A 20,402-nucleotide genomic window follows, 5' to 3' on the forward strand; every position below is an offset into this window, starting at 1 on the left:
ATCAATTGTGTTATGGCAACATGTTGTTTTGTAATATAAAGCTGAGCTAGAATTATACATGTTTTGAGTTCCTTAATCTACCTTTTTGTGTTTTCCCTGACTACAAATATTTTGGGCTAAGGGCTCTACCTACATCTTTTTTTATTATTATTATTATTATTATATTTAGATAAAACATAGAATCATCATAGAATCATAGAACATCTGACCCATAAGGATCATCGAGTCCAACTCCTGGGTCCTCAAAGAACACCCCCCCAAAAAAAATAAAAAAATCAGATCATGAAGTCACAAACCCTCCAGTTTGGATCTTTGCATATTATAATTTTCCAACTAAAAAACAAAGATATTGATAATGACCTTTATAAAGCACTTTGTGGCTGTGTTCTATCAATGAACAACATCTTAACAAATAATCTATGTTGATAAAGGCTTCCTGCATGGAAATCTCTGTGGGATTACAAGGGTCACAGTCCAGCAGCACCTTTTAGTGGACACTTCTCTACAGGTAGTCAGAGGGCCGGAGACTGAGTGGAAGTTACCGTGCAATGCCTGTGCAGATGGTCTCCCATTAGAGATGCACACCGGGCATATGTAAAACCACATCAAGAACAACGACAGGCCCTATGGATGAGAGCAGAGCTGCAGGAGTTCCTTCCAGACCTTTGTCTAACTGGCAGGTGCAATCTAGATGGTTTGAATTTGAACCAAATGGCGTCAGCTTCCCATGTTTAGAAAGTTACAATGCATTATTCAAGGAAAACTGATTCTGCAAATGGCCAAATATGCAATCAGGATACTGTTCAACAGAAGAGTTCAAGCTGGACTTGGACAAGTAAGGCTTTTGATGTAAGCCATTTGTTTTTCATTTGAAATGCTATGATTATTATTTTTAAATAAAACTCAATTATAATAACACAATGACACTATGAAAGACATAGTCTATTTTTGATACGTGAAATTCATCAGATAGTTGACAATGGGAAAGTTCAGGAATAGCTGATACTTTGAAATGAAACAGCCTCAAAGGTCAATGGTATTTTGTTCTAGAAGTGTGGTTTATACCTATTTCTGTTCATAATAGTTATTCTGATTTGAAATGATAAAAGTTACATGCATAGATGCATAAATTCTGGATTATATACAGTAGGCTGGAGCATTTTAGCTAAGTAGAGTCTTGTATTTAAAGTGCCTGATGTTTCATTGATGCCTGTAAAATTAGGAAAAAGAAATCACTTAAAATACTTTTTTTTTTCTTTTCTCCAGATGTATTAGATGAACATAATATAGCTTTTGAGATTCACAGACAGATAAGGAAATAGGGTTTTTATTATTATTTTTTAAAAAACACTTCCCCTAGCTGCTTCCTGGAAGGCACTGAGCTCCATCTCCCGTTAGGTGACAGATTACATTTACCACTGGCAGAGGTATTCGGGATTGTTTGGAATCCTGTCTCTAATACAATGCTAGAGGATGAGCAGAGCAAGCTGCCGACTGTGAGAGATTGTACAAGTATATACAGTGAAGTTTCACAAGAAAGAATTAAAAAAAAAACAGAGAAAACTGCAAATGAAGACATTTTCTCAGCCAGGGTACAGCTGCATTCAGCTTAAGGTGACTTGTTAGCACACTTTCTATAAAGTCCAGAAATCTGTGGAAGGGCCATAAAAACTGATTCTAGCTCAGTTTCTTCACTGAATTCTGGATACAAGACTTCACAGAAGAAGCTATGAGTAAACCAGTGAAACTTTTCCTACATTTTATAGGGTATTTCAAAATAATGATGTTTGCTACAGGTCAGATACCAGGTCACAACTGAGCTTTTCAGTCCCACGGGAAATTTCAAGATTCTAGAATTTTATTTCACTTCTAATCAGGAAAAATATTGAAATCTTAAGATTTTTCAAATACTGTGAAATTTGAAAAAAAAAAAAAAGATTTTCAGGCTAACAAAATGCTTTTTTTTTTTTTAAGATTTAAAAAACATAATCTGCACTTTGTTTCCACCAATATTTTTACATACAAAGTTCTAACCTTTTAAAATTTCAGTAATTTTCTGCAAAAACATTCTTTGCTTTGACAAGAAGGCATTTTCCAGTGGAAAATTGTTCCACTAGAGAAGAAAAATTGCATGTGCTTGAAATTCCTAAAAGACTCTTTGGATCCAAAAAGGCCATCACCGGAGGGATCCAACTCCACTGCCACACCATCATAATCCTGGGAGAAGCAGCGAAGGCAAGGGGAAGTAAAAACCTCTGTCACCAACTTCCTACATGTCATTTCTGGAAAGAATAACTTCACTTGTATGGGCCTTTTCTTCCTTCCATGCTGTTGAAAGTAAAAAGTCAGGGGCATACTAGGGCCAAGTGCATAAGCAGTGAGTCCAGAGCCAGCTGTTACTAAAGGAGCTCTTTGGGGAGGATGGATCTTGGGGAAGCTCCTCTGCTGCCCCCCTGAGTTTCTGGCCTAAGCAACTTCTCTTTGCACTTATGCCTAAAGCCAGCCCTGCCTGAAAGACTGAGCTGCCAGCTTGAGATTTCCTTTAATCAGTCTCAGTTTATTTCATAGCAGAAGTTCCTAATTCTTTAGACTCAAAATATGGTGAACAGCCATCTAATGGGCCTTTCCCTTTTCTGGGACAGGAAGAAAGTGAACCTTTAGGTGTTAGGAAATGTCTATAAAGAGGAGATCTTTAGAGTATAAAACCATTTTGTAGTGTAGGCAAAAGCCAGAAACAAAGACACGAATACGAGTTCAGAAAAACCCATGTGAGCATGTTCCACATGACATCTTCACAGAGGAAATGCAATACTTCTGCTACCTCTCGATTTAGTGTCAACTCCGTGTTAACTTTTTACGTTTATTAACACAGAAAGTGATCTGTTTAAAACTCTCAAATTGAAAATCTTGATATAAAATGCTGTTTTGATTTTTTTCCCCCCCATATGTCTTACAATTTCAGAATGATCATGGTTGGCGTACTATACCAATTGTTTCAACAGTGTTTTGAGAGGCAAAGAGCTAGATGTAAAGATATCCTCTCCTGCCTTTCTATTTTAACTCATGACATCTTATCAGTACTTCTGGCGGTAGTGATAAGAATAGATTTGAAGTGGAAACTCTGACACAGGTGTTTTCCTCATTAACGACCATGATTTAAATGTTTACACTGAAGTTACCTGATTTTATATTTCAATTCCTGTTCTGTCCCACTGTCCATCCTCTCCATTAATGTAGCATTTGGAGTTTTATATCAGCCCACCCTTCAGAGCCTAATATAAGAATATGTATTCTCCAATTGAGTGTAACCAGAAGATCTAAATTGCAAGAAAATAGGATACAGTAAGCACACCCCTGAACTGTCCTGTCCGTACAGTTCAAAATACTGATTATTAAAGTAAGTTGTAGAAAAAGACAACTGTGTATGAAATAAATGATGGTCATATAATGAATTTTAAAATATGTTCAGTAACCATGAAATGATTAGGAAAGACATTTAAATCCTTATGATAATTTCTCATTCTTAATTTGCTGGGATCTGCATTATAAACATTTTCACTACATAAAATAGCTCTTCCTTCAGATGGAGGTCTGTAATTTGCCTGCATATAAATTCACCGCAAGACAGAAGAATGTAGATTAAATGTACATTAGTTGTGAGGAAAGGATGATAAAAAATTATTCTTAGTGTCAGGATAATACAGCAGAAGAAATTGTATGGTATTAAAACAAAAAACAAAACAAAACCAAAAAACCACAAAGCATACAAAACAAAGTAATTCATTCATCTATATTAACTATTTCAGTTCTCAGGGAGTCCTTCGGAGAAAAATGAATGATCAATGATTTTTTTTTTTCCCATTCTTAGCCATCACCTCAGCAGTGAAGACTGAGGCAACAGGTGTTGACTACTCATATGGATTATGTGATTTAATATGTGGCCATAATTGCTTGACAGGGTCCTTTAGACTCAGGATTTTCAGGTGATCTGTCATCCCAATGTGACATTGCTCAGAAACCATGATCAGAAGACATCACCTGCTTTCAGTCCACTGTAATGGAAACCTAGAGATCTTTAGCATGTGTGTTACTTTTACTGGCTTGTCTTAAGTTTGAGACAAACAGAGTATATGTCTTACCTAGAAAAAAATTGGAAATATGAGTTTAATATGAGATACAAGTTCTGTTAATCGTTTGCATTTTAAACACAGGACATTATGCCGTTTTATAACGGTTTAAGCCCAAGACCACACATTTCACATAATGAAAAAAAAAAGATTTGTTCGCAAATGAAAACTTCAGTCATTTAAACAGGAGACGTTTTTAGTATGACAATAAAATGGTACTTCTGTAACAGTAGTGCAGTAAATGGCATCATAACTGGGAACCGTGCTGTTTCTTGCCTCCAGCTATCTCAGACCAGATCTTTTATAGCAGAATAACTTAGGGATCCTAAGGAAAATATCTTTTTTTTTTTTTCCTCTCCCAAAACACTATACTGAAAAATAAAAGTCCTGGAAGGTCATGGGGTTACATTGAAAGTAGTAGCTTAATTTATTCAACCTAAATAACAACACTATTTTAACATACATTAAAATATACTCCTTTTATGAGCTTTTAAAATCTAGTTTCTGATTTTGTGTGTTGATTTATTTCTGCACAGTGCATTCTCACTACAAAAACTGGTAGACTGTTGCTGACAGCTTCTTCAGATAAACATGCAAATAAGTTTACCCATGCTCTTGGTTATTTTGCAAAAATAAACATACAAGGTAGGAAGGCTTTCCCTTTCTATACCAATTCCTATGCACCACCTTATGGCTGCTTAGCTTTCTTACTGGTAGTTTTATTAGGAGAGGAAAATCATTTGTGTCTTTTGATAGCCAGCGTTCTTCAGTCATCGTAACTGGAGAATTGTAGTGAATTGATACACTTCCACTCTCCAGTGTTATAATAAATACTGCTGTGTCACAAATATTTCTGAGATAATCACAGCTATCAGATTTACCTTAAAGGTAGTTACATTGTGAAAATAAGTTAGTTTTCTCAAAACAAAGATATCAATTTAAATCAATGTAATAAGTATATTTGCTTTGGCAGATGTATCTGCATTGCAAAGTTTATTCCTCCAGACTACTAGCCTAGTGCATGAAGGCAAAGGGGCTGGTTTTAACTTGTATATCTTGGAAATTCTCATTTCAAAACTGGCTTTCCCTCTTTGCAATGCTCCTATACTAATGAGCATGAGACTGTTTAATTGATCCCTCTTTTCATTAAGCATGGACTCATAAAAGTATGTGCTTAGCGAGCTGTCTTTGACTGAAGAATTCACAGTCCCACTTTTAATCTAACAAAGCCTGATTTAGCTAGTTTTCAGAACACATGGCAATGCCATATTTTACTAGAGTACTTGGAGGGAGCAGTTGGGAATTATGAATTGGTAAAACTAATCAACAGAAGTGATGTGGACAACTATAGTACAAGCAGATCCTCACCACACATAATTGGTTGGGATGTTATTTATGGACCCACGTATTTTTAGCTACTGGCAATGCCTACCACAGTGGAGGGGGTGGTAGATAAAAATGGAAAGAATACTTTGAAAAGGGTGTTATTTTTACACTGAACTTCTCATATTACTCAACTGACGTTACCTCGGCACGTCACTGAACACACTCAAAGAAAAAGTGTCTGTCACGAGGCCGTAGGAACTGCCACCCTGGTCAGACCAAAGGTCCGTCTGTTGGAGCATTCTGTACAGTGACCAGGAGTGATTGTTCAGAAAAAGAGGGTAAGAAACAGTGTAATACAAAGTGGTCCTTATTGCTGACAATCAGTTAAAGCATTTTGGACCACTGGATTCAGCAGCAAACAATGGACATATCCCCCATATACTTGTTTAATCTCTTTTTAAACCTATCTATACTTTTGGTTTCTAAAACATCCTCCAGCAATGAGTTCAGCAATACAGCTTGGTTTGTTTTAAATTACTATATAGCTTTTGCACTTCTAATAAACAATGGATGACTGTCTTCATACTGCTGATTTTATGCCATATCCACCTTTAATCATCTCTTTTCCAAGAAGGCATGTCCTATTCAGTTTCCCTTGTATTGTACCTATTACTTTGTTTTTAATCACCACTGCTCACCTTCTCTATGTCTTCACTTGTGCTACTATATTGATATTTGAGATCCATTTCCTTATGGAACTATGTAGGACACCTGTTCCCAGGCTGGTCAGCCATAAATCCTGGAATTACTCTCTGATACCAGCTGAGTGCTTGTGCAGCCTAGGATAAAGGAATGCAACAGCGCCCATCCTTTGAATTCCTTCCTGCCTCCCTTCATAGGTAGGTGTAGCTCAGGTCATATCAGATGTACAGGATGGGACTCACTCTCCTCTCCACAGGTGAGAACTGGAATTTTCCTTGTGGATTTAGGAGCATAAAGCTTTCTAATTTCCTATCTTTACATGTCTTTTCCTACTTTCGTTATGCATTTTCTGGACACTACTGGAACATAACATTAAATGCTAATATTTTTGGTAATAATTTACAATAGTAAGGAAGTGAAAATTATTTTAGAAGTTATTAACAATATTGATTGGGTAGGGTTAAGTCCTCTTGAAACTGGTGGATTCAACAGCTGCCCTTCATAAATTATTAAAGAAATGATTCAAGTAGTAACTGAAGTCTTTTTAATTTTAGAGAACTGAAGCAATTGCAGTCTCCACCCAAAACCTGCATAACTTCCAAAGGACATATGCTGGGCGTGCATAAGCAAAGGTAACAAATTACCTGCATCTAATTTCATTATGGACTCCTAATATGTGAAAGTGCATCTAGCTGTCTTTCTAGTATTACTAGATTTGTGGTAACAGTGGGTAGAAAAACAACTTTGATCAAGAGGTAGGAAGAAAGAATCTGAACTTCTTCATGAAAGAGATGAAATCTGAAGCATCTCTGCCTAGAATAAAATCATGGGGAAAACTGGAGTACCAACTATGCCCAAACAATAGAGAGTGGTTGAAAGGGAGTGTTGCCTCAGTGAAGACAGAGTGGAAGGAGCAGTGAAAAACAGAAGTGACAGAAAGAAAAGTGCAGAAAGCCAAGAAATAGCAGAATGAATACTAAGTAAAAAGAAAGAGACAAAGCTTCTTGGCCTGAGCACTGGCTCAAAGTCTTTCAGATAGGTAGAAAAAACAAACCACTTAGTGCTTAATACCTCTTGTGTCCAAGGAACATACATTTGTATGCTCACTGTAATCAAATACCTGGCTCAGTTACTAATTTATATGCTTAGCTGAACCAATATGCCTCCTAAATTTAGCATACTTCAGAAAGAGACAATACAGTTTTGACCTTTGGATTGTTTTTATCTAAAGTCAATACATTTTCATCCTCAACTGATTTGCAGCCCATTGAGTGGTCTGTACTGCAGCCAGCTCAGGGAGAGATGAAGCAGATGGATGGATTCTTCCACTTCCCTGTCTTACCACACTAACATAGGTAACTACTACACTGCTAAAGGTCATTGAAATACAAAGAGCTGACCTGGAACTGTAGTGGGTTTTCCTTTTGTGAAGTCTCACAGTGACTTATGAGGGCATCATACAATTTTTGAGTGCTAGTAGTCAGCTGACAGCTGATAAATGATAAAATTGTAATGTAACAACTACTTAAATGGTTAAATGACTATGTTCAAAGCCTATCACAATTGAAAAGAGAACAGTGTTTAACAGCATATTTATACGTAGACAGCTTTAACCACATCTATATGCAGTGCTTGAAATAAGTGGAAAAATGATTATGAATTTAAATTCTAAATAGTTATGAGCTTAAAAGCCTAGGTTATGAGCTCAGGAGAAAGGAGAGCAACAGCTACTCACAGAGCAAGACCTTCTGGCATCCCTCGCTATTCACAGCAAGACCAGGCTGATTTTAATGTGTTGGACTTTGTGGTGTCGGGATTCAGCAAGATCTTCTGTAAGTCAGCTATTACCACTGCTCAAGAAAAGCAAGGCCATGCATAGTTTAGCAAGCAACATCCTGCAGCTTCTGTACTCAGCATGGGCTTTGGCATTTCAACTGCGTAAGGAAACCAGTACACACCTGCAGTGGAAGAGAGCTAAGTGGGAAAGGCAAAAAAAAGTGAACCTGGAAAAGAATGTATCATAAGGAAAGCTGAACTCAACACCAGGGAGACTGCAGGGTAACCTTGGTTTTAGACAGAACAGCTGCACCAGCACATCATCAGGTGTAGGGTCTTTTGATTCCTGATGAGTTTGGAACTGAGAAGCTAAGATCTGGGAGCTTCTGCTAATTGTCAGAGACATAATACACTTTGCATCTACCAAAGGCAATGTCTTTTTAACTAGTGTGTTTTCTGACACTTGCATCTCAAGTGCAGATTTCTCCCCCCTAAAAAGTGGTGTGCCTATTTAGAATAGGAAACAGTTGTATTGCAATGCATGACTGCATTCAGGCTTGAAATAAGAGGGAATGTAATATGAAGATTACCTTTACTGTAACAAATCAATGACTGATGACCAACTGCATTTGCAGTTTACCAGGATTACAAAGGTGGAGCATAACACTACTGTCCTTTAAAGACTTCACAACAGTTAATGCGTGTTTTATGCCGGGAATGCTTTGCTTAGATTCAGTGAGAAACTTCCCAAGAACATTTACAGTTATGGAGGATGAATAATACAGAGATGTACCAGTGGGAAACCACTGACTATCAGAGCTGCTCCAATTGACCTACAATGACAAGTGCAGTTTAGTCTTCTGTTGAGTATTTCCCTAGGTAAAGAACGTACATATTTCACACTATTTTTTACAAATTCTGAAAAAACAACAACAACAACAAAACAACAACAACAACTTCACTCCAAAGTCAAAGTAAGCTAACAAATTTCATATGTGGAAGTCAGGTGAAAAGATAATTTAAAGTTGGTCCTCATTATGTTACCAACTGTTGTGATAGGTTTGGATTCTTTGAATTTTTTTTGCCTGTCTGCTGATAGAGACAAAGAACAATTACTTGCTGTTTGTTGAGTAAAGAGAATTCATTTAGCCTTTTTCATATGTATTCTGCAACAATTGACACAGCTATTGGCAGAAGGTGCTGAGCTGTTCAGTGCTTGAAAAAGTTCTACCAAATTCAAAATGAGACATCATGCTAAAGTTACATATAGTCTCTATAAAAATATATACACGTTATATCTGATACATATATGCATACACACAGAGCACAGTTTGCATAATTTCTCTGTATTATGGGAATACTCATAAGAAGTAGCATAAAATTTTCTCTGCTAAATGCACAGTGATCTGCCCTGTGGGCTCTGAATAAGCTATCTTGGAGCAGACACTCGAGCTAAAATTGCCTGACCCTTAGATAGGTTATTAAAGGCAATAAAGAACATAAGTTTCTGTATGATTATATCTGAAATGCACAGTGTAACCATTTCTTCAGAAATCTGTGGTTTGGGAAAGGTAATACATATGGAAATTTGCTAATTTAAAATGACACAATCTATTAGAGAATAGCCAAACCTTTAGAATTTCAAAAAGGAGGTTAGGTTGTGATGTACATATGAAACTTATAGAACACAGAATATAGTGAAGAAATGGTGTTGAAAGACATTAAAGATGTTTCACAGATCAATAAATTACATTAAATTCAGTATGGGAATGAATGTGACCCTCCCCCTATTCTCCCCACCAACTATATTATTTAAACTTAAATATAAAAATTTGGAATACAGATAGCAACTGACACATCTAGAGAGAAAGACAAAATAAATTAGTTTAACAGTGGGCACACTTTAAGAATCACTAAGACCTCAAAATAAGGAAGAGACCATGTTTGTAAATATACTGCACTCTTGTAGAAAGAAAGAGATATTCAGTAAACAAGGATAAGGGTAGTAGATATGCAGACAGGTGGAATCTATAGAGTGTCTGTGAATGGGAAATTGTGCTGTTATGCAGCTTCTGGGAACAGTTTGAGCTGATTGATTTCCTAGAAAAGGGTAGATAAGGATATGAATTTTTCAGGATTGACTGACATCTTTTATAATGACTGTCAAACTGATTTTGTCAGTAAGCACAATAGGTTACACCAATTTCTAATAATCTAAGAGATTTCTCAGGTACTGCTGCTACTAATCTACCATGCTCACTGAAGATTAGTCAAGAAGGCAATCCTAATTTTTCATATATATTAATGGCTGCCTATACAGCAACACTGGGGATCTAGCTGTCCTCTAAGGGTGAATTTCAAAGCTTTCTGCATCAGCCAAGTGTAGCCTGGCCACACAAACTGGAGAAAAAGACCTGTTCAAGCATTCTATCTTTGCAGTGAGCTGTAGAGGGACTCTGAACAGAGAGGTCAGTTTACTCTCTTTGTGGTAGAATGGGGACCGGTACTACAGGATTCACAGCTATCTCTGAATATTCTAAATGCAGAACTGTTTCTTATACATTTAAAATGTATATACAGCTCTATACATGCAAAAGCCTATATGAATTCAAAAAACTATGCATAGTAATATTAAGAATCAGATAACATGCGCTGGTATTTGAATGTCTTACCATGAGTGTGCAGAACATGTGTAAAGGGTGGGTGACAAATTTATCTTTTAAAATACTTTACAGCTATATTGAATTGTACACAAGCTATTTTTTTCCCCAAACCCAGAGTAACTTTGTTTCTAATGAATGTTACATGAACTAGCCAAGAAAGTGCATCTCAGTAATGCAAAGTTCCTCAGCAGTCACTTAACGTTATCGATCGTAACACTAAGTGTTTTTTGCTTTTTGCGCACAAGGTGGTGCTCTTATCAACAGTCTGCGTAGTAGGTAAGTGCATGAGAGCAAGATGCCTTACTGCTTTACAGAGCAATATTAATTAGGAAGCACAGGATTCATTCCTCCTAGCATTTCCATAGCCTTTACTGAGATGTCAAAATCATACATTTCTGTTCCTTTCTCCAGATACAAGGAGAAGTGCAAGAATATTACAAAAAAATAGTAAAATTTAAGAGATTAAATAGCTCTAAAATTAATTGAATGGACTTGAGATGTTCATATGAACAGTGGAGCTTGGTCCCCAAATTCTAGGCAAGTTTACTGCGATATAAATTCCTTCACAATTTTGAGATGAGAAGCTGAGTAAAATTCACTTCTGAACGTGCTTTATGATTTTCTCTTCCCGTTCTAAATTTAAAATGTCGTGTTTTACCTTCATATCTTCTTCTGTTAGCTAGACACTGGTGATGATACCATATACTTGTACTGAAATAATCATCGTAAAAGAAATTAAAAGAAAGAAATCAATAAGGTGATCACATTTAATATAAACATAAAATTATAAATAACAGTATTTTATCATCAATAATATACTGGCAAAATGAATGATTCATTGTATTTGGATATAGCTGGGTCACCTAAATCTTCACTGACCTCAAGCTAAGAAAGAAGGAAATTGGTCAGTACTCTGGAAGATCCCTAAGGAAATAACACATGGACTATTTTCCCACCAAGGGATGTGAAATGTACAATGGAAACAACAACAGCAATAACACCCACTGGAGATGTACTTATTCTGCTTATATAGAAAATCAAAGCTTGGTTCGGTCCAACTCTTAAAGAAACGTCTCTTTGCATTCTTAAAAGAATATCCTCTGGTAACATCCTAGCTTTGCACAGGATGGCATCAAGGCAGGTTTTGAACATCCCAAGAGAACGAGACTCCACAGCCTATCTGTGCAACTTGCTCCAGTGCTGTCACCCTCACAGTAAATGTTTCCTCATACTGAGCTGAAACTTCCCGTGTTCCAGTTTGTACATGCTGCCTCTTGTCCTGCCACCGGGCACCACTGAAAAGAGTCTGGGACCATCTTCTTGACACCCTCCCTTCAGATATTTATACGCATTGATAAGATCTCCCCTCAGTCTTCCCTTCTATATTTCTCTCCTGAACACATTTTGTTCAGGAATGCTTCCACATACCCTTATTCCTCCTCCTAAAGCTTTCATCTGGTATACACTACCATTTGCATAGAAACACGCAATGTCACTACATGATCAAAGCTCCATCCAAAGGCAAATTGGAATAAAAACTGGATCAAAGGATAGTTTTTTTTTTTAACCATACTCTTACAGTGTTAAATAGAAAGTTAGAAATATTTTAAAATAATTTGTTAATTTTACCTTCATCTTATTCTTCCACTTGCTCCCATATTTAAGTCCTATTTTAATCCCTCTGGACCTGGGAACTTTTAACAATCTGGATGCCTTTTAACATACCTACAGTTATTGATGCTAAGCAGAAGTACATTTATTCTTCTGTTGTTCTTACATTTGCCATTAGATGGGAGCAGTCACTTTCATTAGCACTGCAGATCTAGTGAGCATGTAAGAAACAAAATGGATTAAATAGCTTTATCTCTAGCATGAAAGGAAAAATACACTCATTAGCAGAGCTATTAAGAAAAGAAACATCACGGAAATAAGACCATGCTTGTAACATGGTAACTTAAATTTATTGAACAGGTCTGTGTTGCATTATTAGTACACACTGTGGCAAACAGCTTCTGTTTAAAACTTAAGAGAGCTGTTTTGTTCTTTAAATTATGTTTTACACACATTTGCATAAAAAAAAATTACTAGGAAGATTGCAAAGTTAACCTTAAGAGCTGCCAAATCTAAAACCCTGTATCTGCTGTGGTTGGGAATGGATTTAAATGGAGAGACACTGGGGATAGTATGCTGAATTCAGTTTCTGCTTTCAACACATCACAGGAATAGGCCTCATCTTATTCCTTACCTCTGAGAGTATCCAGTGACATTCCTTCAGTAGCAAATACACATAATCCACAGGGCATACTGAGTTTTATGAGCCATTCCTCTATTGGCAATGTCTGCTTGAACACGAAATGAATATTAATGAAATATTTCCAACTTACAGACTACCACAGAAGAATGATTACTCACAGAGGGGCCGTTTTTCACTAAGCTAATCAGACTTCTTCTCAGTAATAACTAATTACTGGGCAAGGACAACAGTACCTGGCTAGACAAAAATGCAGACATAATCAATTCACCTTAGAAGTTAGCTGAATAGGAGGAATACACGAAATCATACCCCTAGATATTTTACAAGTAAATGTTAGTGCCTTATCCTAAACATTTACTGGAAGCGTCTTGGCTGCATCAAGTGAAAGCTAGTGAAAGTACAAAGTAGGTAAGGTGACAAACCACAATGTTTGGAATTCCAGCGGTTTAGATACACATACAAAATAGTGAGTTTTACCCAAAATGGCTTCTGTCGCTCTATTGAGCACTAGGTTCAGGCAGAAGACTACTATCAAGGAGTCCAAACCAACTGCACTTTTATATAGCAGTAAAGATTTTAGAAACTTAACTATGCTTCTAGTCCCTTGCCTCCTAACGCCAACAGCAGTATACCCACATTGGTACAGCAACGAAGACACACTGAGAAAACCACTTCTCTGAAGTAAATCGTCAACAGCTTAGATTGTGAGGGCATTTAATGTAACATCACAGTGAGTAGTGCCAGGCAGATTTCTTTGAAATTCTGCTACAGTGCCAGGAAACATTAGTGCTGGGCACTAAATGAGGACAGTTGGCCAGCATAAGTGAACACCGAGAAATCATCAAAATGTCTTAGAATAAGTAAATAAATAAATGATTTATTCTAGGAAAGTTAAAGCCAATCCACAAAAAGAAATATAACATGAAAAATAGATATTTTATAAGAGAGAAACAGGACCAGCAGTGATGCTGAAAGACGCCTGGTGTTACAGGACAAAACCCAGGAGTCTGAAATCATATATGCCAGTGTGAATGTAGACATGAATTTCTAAAGACTGAAGTCCAGTCATTTCTGCTATAGTAAGCAATGAATGCTTTTGTTCATCATTTGGTAACTGCATTCCTACCAGCAAAGCCTCTGGAAAATAAAGAAAAGCCAAGGAAAAACAATGAAAGTTTAATTTTTAAGGAAAGTTGAGCAAAACCAATCACCTGTACAATGGATATGATAACACAGTAAGTGGATAAAGATGTGCATATGCTAGTGATAACAAAACAGTATTTAGAACAGGTAAGAAAGTTCATTAATTTTTGGAGAGTATTACAGCTACAGAAAGTCAACTGAATCTGAAGAAAAATATCAATTAGATCCAAAGAATATGAAGTATGACTTTAAAATTCTTACTGCTATTACATGTAATATTTTGCCTGGGGATATCAATGTCCCAAGTACTTGCATCATCTTCACCTTGCTTTAGAAATGAAAGCCAGCATTTAAATGAGACTTCAATTTTTTCCTGCAAAGGTTATATTAAAAACACCCTTTTCCCATTATGGGTCTATTTCCCCTTGTCTCACTGCACAATTATTGTGTGTAAGGCTAAAGGTAAAAGCTGCTAGAGGCAATTTTTTTCAGCCCAAATTCCATTAGATTACCTCTGGCCAAAGCTAGCAAGGATACAGCAGGACTCAGCTTGATCATGGAACCCTTGGGGTCATTTCTATTTTTGTATCCATACCATTAAGCCCTGACTGCGTATTGAACCTTTCTTCAGCTGATAAAATTCATCTTCCTCTGGATATGTGCTCTTGAGCATTTGCATTCAATTTCTTCCTCCCTCCATCCCCTTTTCTTTGAACAGTTTGTGCTGATAAAACTGACACTACGGTACCTTCTCCAGTCCTTGAACAAACACACAGACACTTTGGTCTAAATATAACATTTAGCCAGGTAACTACACCTGTTGGAAAAATAATTAGACCAGTAAAAGACTGGTGTGGATGCATTTGTGTCAATCAAATGGTGATCCATGCCAATATAATCTCTCTGTATGAGAACAGCTATACTGCATCAGTATAGCATCCCTTTGGAGAATAAATTCATCATCTGAGCGTGTCTGCATTGCAGTAATGATACAAGCATAAGCATAGCAGTGAAGTGGCCAAGCTTCAGTTAAAGAAATATCTTGAAGAGGTATCAGAGCTAAGATTAAATTTCAGAGATTTTTATATATTTTTGTGACAAAATGGAAGAAATTTCATGATATTTAGACATCTTACTCTGGATTGAAGTTCTCAGTTTTCAGATCCGTTCAAAGTTCACAGAAATCCTAGGGAGCTACTTGGACAACCCAAACTTGAATTTCTTGCTTGCTCTGTATTTAATTTCTCCAATCAACTGAAATGTTGTACACAGAAGATCATGAAATCTTTAGTGCTTTTAGCATTCCTTCTGTTCTGGGCAAAGGGAGATTCAGTATTTCCACCCAGAAGTGTCTGCTTCCAACTTCCCACTCCCTACTTCATATTCTGCAACACACTTTTCTAATATAATAGCCACCATCTGCTCTTATTCAGCATACCTTTCATTAGCTATCATTGAGTTCCTTACTTTAGCTCTGAACTTCTAAATACTCTATCAGGAATATAGGAAAGAAAATGGATTAAATGGTAATCGAAGCTGTTTCTCTTGTACTATCTTATAATTTTGAGATAATTGCAAAGCTAATCCAGCTGCTTGGTATGAAATAAAAAGAGTAAGTGACAAGTAAGGTATCAAGTAGTAATAATAGGTTCTAATTACGAATGGGGTCTCACAGGTTCTGTGACAACACAGAGAATTAGTAGAACAATTGTGTTAGCATTGCCATTAATTTATAACTCCTGTTAATCAAATGGTTTTGTTTTGAGGTGGAAGTTGTAAAAACATGTACTGTTCATGATCTAAGGTGAGAGCAAGCCCTGCAGAATTATGCATCAGTGGAAACTTCTTTTCTCATTTCCCACTTATCCTCTGCATTTATGTTGTTTATATAACAGCTGATTTGCTTTGAAAAGGAAGGAAAAATACATGTTATAACTTGAGAAATCTTCTACTATCCTTTCATTGCAATTATTAAACTAGTCAAACACTTAACACGTTGTAGATGAATAACTGGTTCAATTTATTTATACACCCTATCTGTTCTTGAAAGCATATATGCTGTGCCACGTCCAGGATCATAGAGGTCATAATCCTCATGAAAACAACTTGAAGCGCACCATAATTTGCATATGTTAACTTTAATGTCAACATGACATCTTTTATGCATTAAGACAAACTTATGAGCGGAGAACATTTAGGATCAAATTTGAAGTCACAGGTTCCAATTAGTTGGGAATTAATTTGGTGGCTCAAGATTAGTAAGGACTCCAGAAAAAAACAGCGACAAAAACAAAAAAACAAAAAAAAACAACACCACACAATGTAAACAAATAAGCAAACAAACACACCAGTTCTGGAAGAGACATCCCAAACTGTCTATTACAGAACCAGAGATTGGTTAAGGTTGGACAGGACCTCTGGAGGTCACATTGTCCAACTAGCCCTGCTCAAGCCAGGCCACCTAGGACCATGTCCAAATGACTTCTGAATATCTCCAAAGAGGGGGAGTCCACAACCTCTCTGGGCACCCTCTACGAGTGCTCCATCACCCACACAGTAAAGAAGTGTTTCCTGATATTCAGACAATCTCCTGTGTTTCTGTTTATGCCTGTGGCTTCTTGTCCTGTCACTGGGCACCACTGAAAAGGATGTGTGTAATAAGGAACAGACTTCAGCCTCACAAAAAAGTGAGGAGTTAGAGACCATTAGGAGATGAATTAAACTGGGGCAAGCAAGAGAATGAACTGTTTATATAAAAGTTACATTACCCACCATTTTATTACAAAGAAGGTTATAACTAACCTCTAGAGTGTTCCAAAATGTTTTATAAAATTAAATGCTGGAAGAGGAAGGCTAAATTGAACTAGTATGTCTCAGAAGTGATTCTGTAACTATCATTTGTCATACTTAATCAACAAATTAAACTGAACTGAAAACTCAATAAGGTAATCTTATCTTTTTTAATATATGCAACTCCCGAGGACAATAAAAACATGTTTAAAATTGTTGTGATATTGAAAAATCAGTTATTCCATCTATTATAACAAAGATAAATTTTGCAGAGTTAATAGTCCATAAGAACAGATTTTTTCTTTCTATCAACTCTACAAAAAATGAAGTATGATGGTTTCACCCTGATGGGCAGCTAAACTCTGCCACAACTGCTCTCTCACTCCCCCTCAAAGGAAGAGGGGAGAAAATATAATGAAAAAGAGTTCAAAGGTTGAGACAAGGACAGGGAGATCACCCACCAAGTATCATCATGGGCAAAACAGATTCAGCATAGGAGATTAATATAATTTATTGTGTACCACTAACAGACTAGATCAGTGAGAAACTAAAAGCAAACTAAAGACACCTTGCCCCCATCCCCGCTCTTCTACATCTGTCCCCTGAGTGGTACAGAGGAACAAGGAATGGGGGTTGAAGTCAGTCTTTAACACTTTGTCTCTGCTGCTCCTTCATCTCTCTTCCTCTCCACAGGCTGCAGCCTCCTCCAGGCCACATCCACCTGCTCCCCCGGGGGCTCCTCCACGGGCTGCAGCGTGGAGATCTGCTCCATGTGGGACCCATGGGCTGCAGGGGGACAGCCTGCTCCACCAGGGGCCTCTCCAGAGGCCGCAGGGGAACTGCTGCTGCTTGCCTGGGGCACCTCCTGCTGCATTGACCTCAGGGTCTGCAGGGCTGCTTCTCTCATTTTCTCACCCCTCTCTCCCAGCTTAAACGTGCTCTCACAGAGGCACAACCAGCATCTCTCATTGGTGCATCTTCGGGCAGCGGTGGGTCCCTTTTGGAACCGGCTCTTATCTAACATGGGACGGCTACTGCACTTTTCTCACAGAGGCCACCCTTGCTATCAAACCTTGCTGGAAAAGCCTGATACACAAGGGTATTTCACAACACCTATTTATTGGAATTGAGGTCTTTTGAATTTCACTTAGACACCTTATTGACCATCATCAAGTCAATCAGCTGTTTTACCACCACCATTCCCCACACAACACTGCCTTGTGTTGCTACATACTCACAGTGAGATGCGAGATTGAGAAGCAGTAACTGACAGGAGGTGGGAACGGGGATTCAGTCAGTGTTTGACAGACTGTGCGTGACTTCAGACAAATTATTTGCTGTTCGTAACATACTCCACATCCATCTCAGGAAGCATCAATAAAGCTTTTGTTTATCAAGCTCTTGGAGGTCTAGGGAAGAGCGTGCAGAACAAACATGAACGCTGATGCCCAGTCTCCTGTGGTGAGTCCTCATGTACACATTTGTCTACATTTCTCACCCTGTCACTTCAACTTTGTTACTCTCTGCATTTAAGGCACTACCCCTCCTTTCCAGTGCAGTCGCAACCCAGGCAGAGAGGAAGGCCGGTTTCTTTCTCCACACCATAACTGGTCAGCCCTCTCCACCACCTTCTCCACAGTCCCCTGGGCCAGCAGCAAACCTCCATGGCTGGGGGAACAAATGCCAGCCAACCATTCACTGACCCAAAAGCCCTTGAACCCTTCCCAGCCCTCCCCAAGCCTCCCGAGCTGTATGCTCTGCCTCCTGTTACCCCACCCAGACAGCAATCTTGTCTCAACAGCTTCAGCTGCTAGGGAGCTTGAACTCACTCACCTGCACTGCACTTCTGACCCCGTGTAGCCCAGCAGCAGCAGTCAGTGTCTTCCCCTCAGCAGTTTAAAAAGCTTGACGGCCAGAGCTGCCTGAGACGACCTCTGTCTGCAGGGGGATTAGCACCTTTCACGTCACCCTGCAAACAATCAAAAGAGCGCACGCAGCCAGTTACTGTGCATGAATGAAGGGGTTAGGAGCAGCTGAAACAGCCCTTACACATCTGTTTGCAATCATCTGATCACACAGTTAATTGGCACGAGCTACATTATTTCATCTGACCTGTGTAAGACAGATTTCTTATATTCCAGACTGGGCGTGGCAAAAAAAAAAAAAAGTTATGATAGCTAACGCTTGTGTTTTTTTTAAGATGTCACTTGTTTCATAAGTATTGGTATTTATCCTTCTATAGACAGTGAGTAAAGACCGCAGCATCAGTCTGGGAGATCAGTTTATGAGCTGATCATGCAGCTCTGCTTCTCATTTTCTCCCCTCTCTTGCAGAGCACACAGAGACAAACGTGGATGCAAGTTACTGTGCCAGAAATAGCTGTGCAGCAATATACTGTGGACATGACTGTAAATAGTTTTATGAGCTGGCCAAAGGCAAAAACATAGTAAAGGCTTATTCATAAGTGATGGTATCAGCATATCTAAATTCTTCCTCTACCACACCAAACGTCACAGGAGGACGCTTCAAATAAAGGGCAGTTAACCCAGGAGGTGATTGGTCATTCCTGGTAAATGTCCAGTGGAACAAGCTGCAGAATGAAGATGTTCATCAGGTGGAAGCAGAAGCTGACTGACTGAATAAAAACTGTACAGCTTTTTTTTTTTTTCTAGCAACTCTACTGCCCTACATAGCCTGTATAAGCTCTGTGCATATTAATGTATACCCACATACAAATATATATATTTATAAAACATCAGAACAGCCCCTTAAGTCAATATAACAGTGAAAGTGACAACAGCAACAAGTCTTGTACAGTCAAACTTGTCACAATATATTAATTAGAGCAACAATGCTCTCAGCTCACAGAAGTATTAATATATTTTTTTTTGCACTTGCAAATATATTAAAGTTGTTTACAAATGCCAGCAAGATGAGTTCCAACATGCCTGAGATGCAAACAGGCACAGTCACACAGCAGATGGTGAAAATAAGATATGGTGGTGAAAGCTATTGTCCCTAACTCACCTAAATATGTCACTGACATGGCCAAGAAAGGACTTCTGATTTCAGAATTTAAATTTCTGATATCCAACATTGACCCAAAGAGCATCCTAATATATATAAAGATTTCTATGTATTACAGAAGCTTTTGGGTCAGTCTCTTAGAAATAAGACACCGTTGTCAGCATGATACCAGCAAGCTAGCAGTGTAGGACAGCAATAGTTGCCACACATTGCAGGGCAGAAGGAAAGATAGGTCAGTGAAACAAGGTAATTAAAATAAGCAATGGAAAGTTGTAATTACTAAGGATGATTAAGGAAAATAACGGAAAAGAATAATTAAAGAGGAAAAAAAAGAAATAAAAGAAGGTTTTATGTTAGAGAATTTAAATTCAAATGAAAGAAATCACTTGGTATAATTGTTCTGTTAAGTTCAGTTCTCATCAGATAGTCAATTATGAAAAAAAAAATCACTGGGAAGGTTAGAAAAGGTCATAGTGCAGTCCATACTGCCAAGTCTGTTTCTCTTAGTCTCAAGGATGTTGTGAGAGCTTTCCAAATACTTACTGTAAATAGTACGCTTGCTTCCCATCACAGAATATCTAAAGGTCAGTGGTG

At 37.8% G+C, this 20,402-nt stretch overlaps 2 long non-coding RNA genes across 2 annotated transcripts; one reads left to right on the top strand and one right to left on the bottom strand.

Annotated features, from left to right (window-relative positions):
- Positions 1 to 1,916: 1,916 nt before the first annotated feature.
- LOC308196767 lies at positions 1,917 to 18,723 on the bottom strand. The gene is made up of 4 exons (XR_013952383.1): positions 18,615 to 18,723; positions 12,840 to 12,933; positions 12,320 to 12,416; positions 1,917 to 11,305 (listed from the first exon to the last, which is right to left on the bottom strand). It is a non-coding gene; the product is annotated as an uncharacterized lncRNA (long non-coding RNA).
- Positions 18,724 to 18,761: 38 nt separating this feature from the next.
- Positions 18,762 to 19,960, top strand: LOC308196768. The gene is made up of 2 exons (XR_013952384.1): positions 18,762 to 18,897; positions 19,115 to 19,960. It is a non-coding gene; the product is annotated as an uncharacterized lncRNA (long non-coding RNA).
- The last annotated feature ends 442 nt before the right edge of the window (positions 19,961 to 20,402 follow it).

The sequence above is a fragment of the Anser brachyrhynchus genome (assembly GCF_964034855.1).
Source record: "Anser brachyrhynchus genome assembly, chromosome: 5".
NCBI lineage: Eukaryota > Metazoa > Chordata > Aves > Anseriformes > Anatidae > Anser > Anser brachyrhynchus.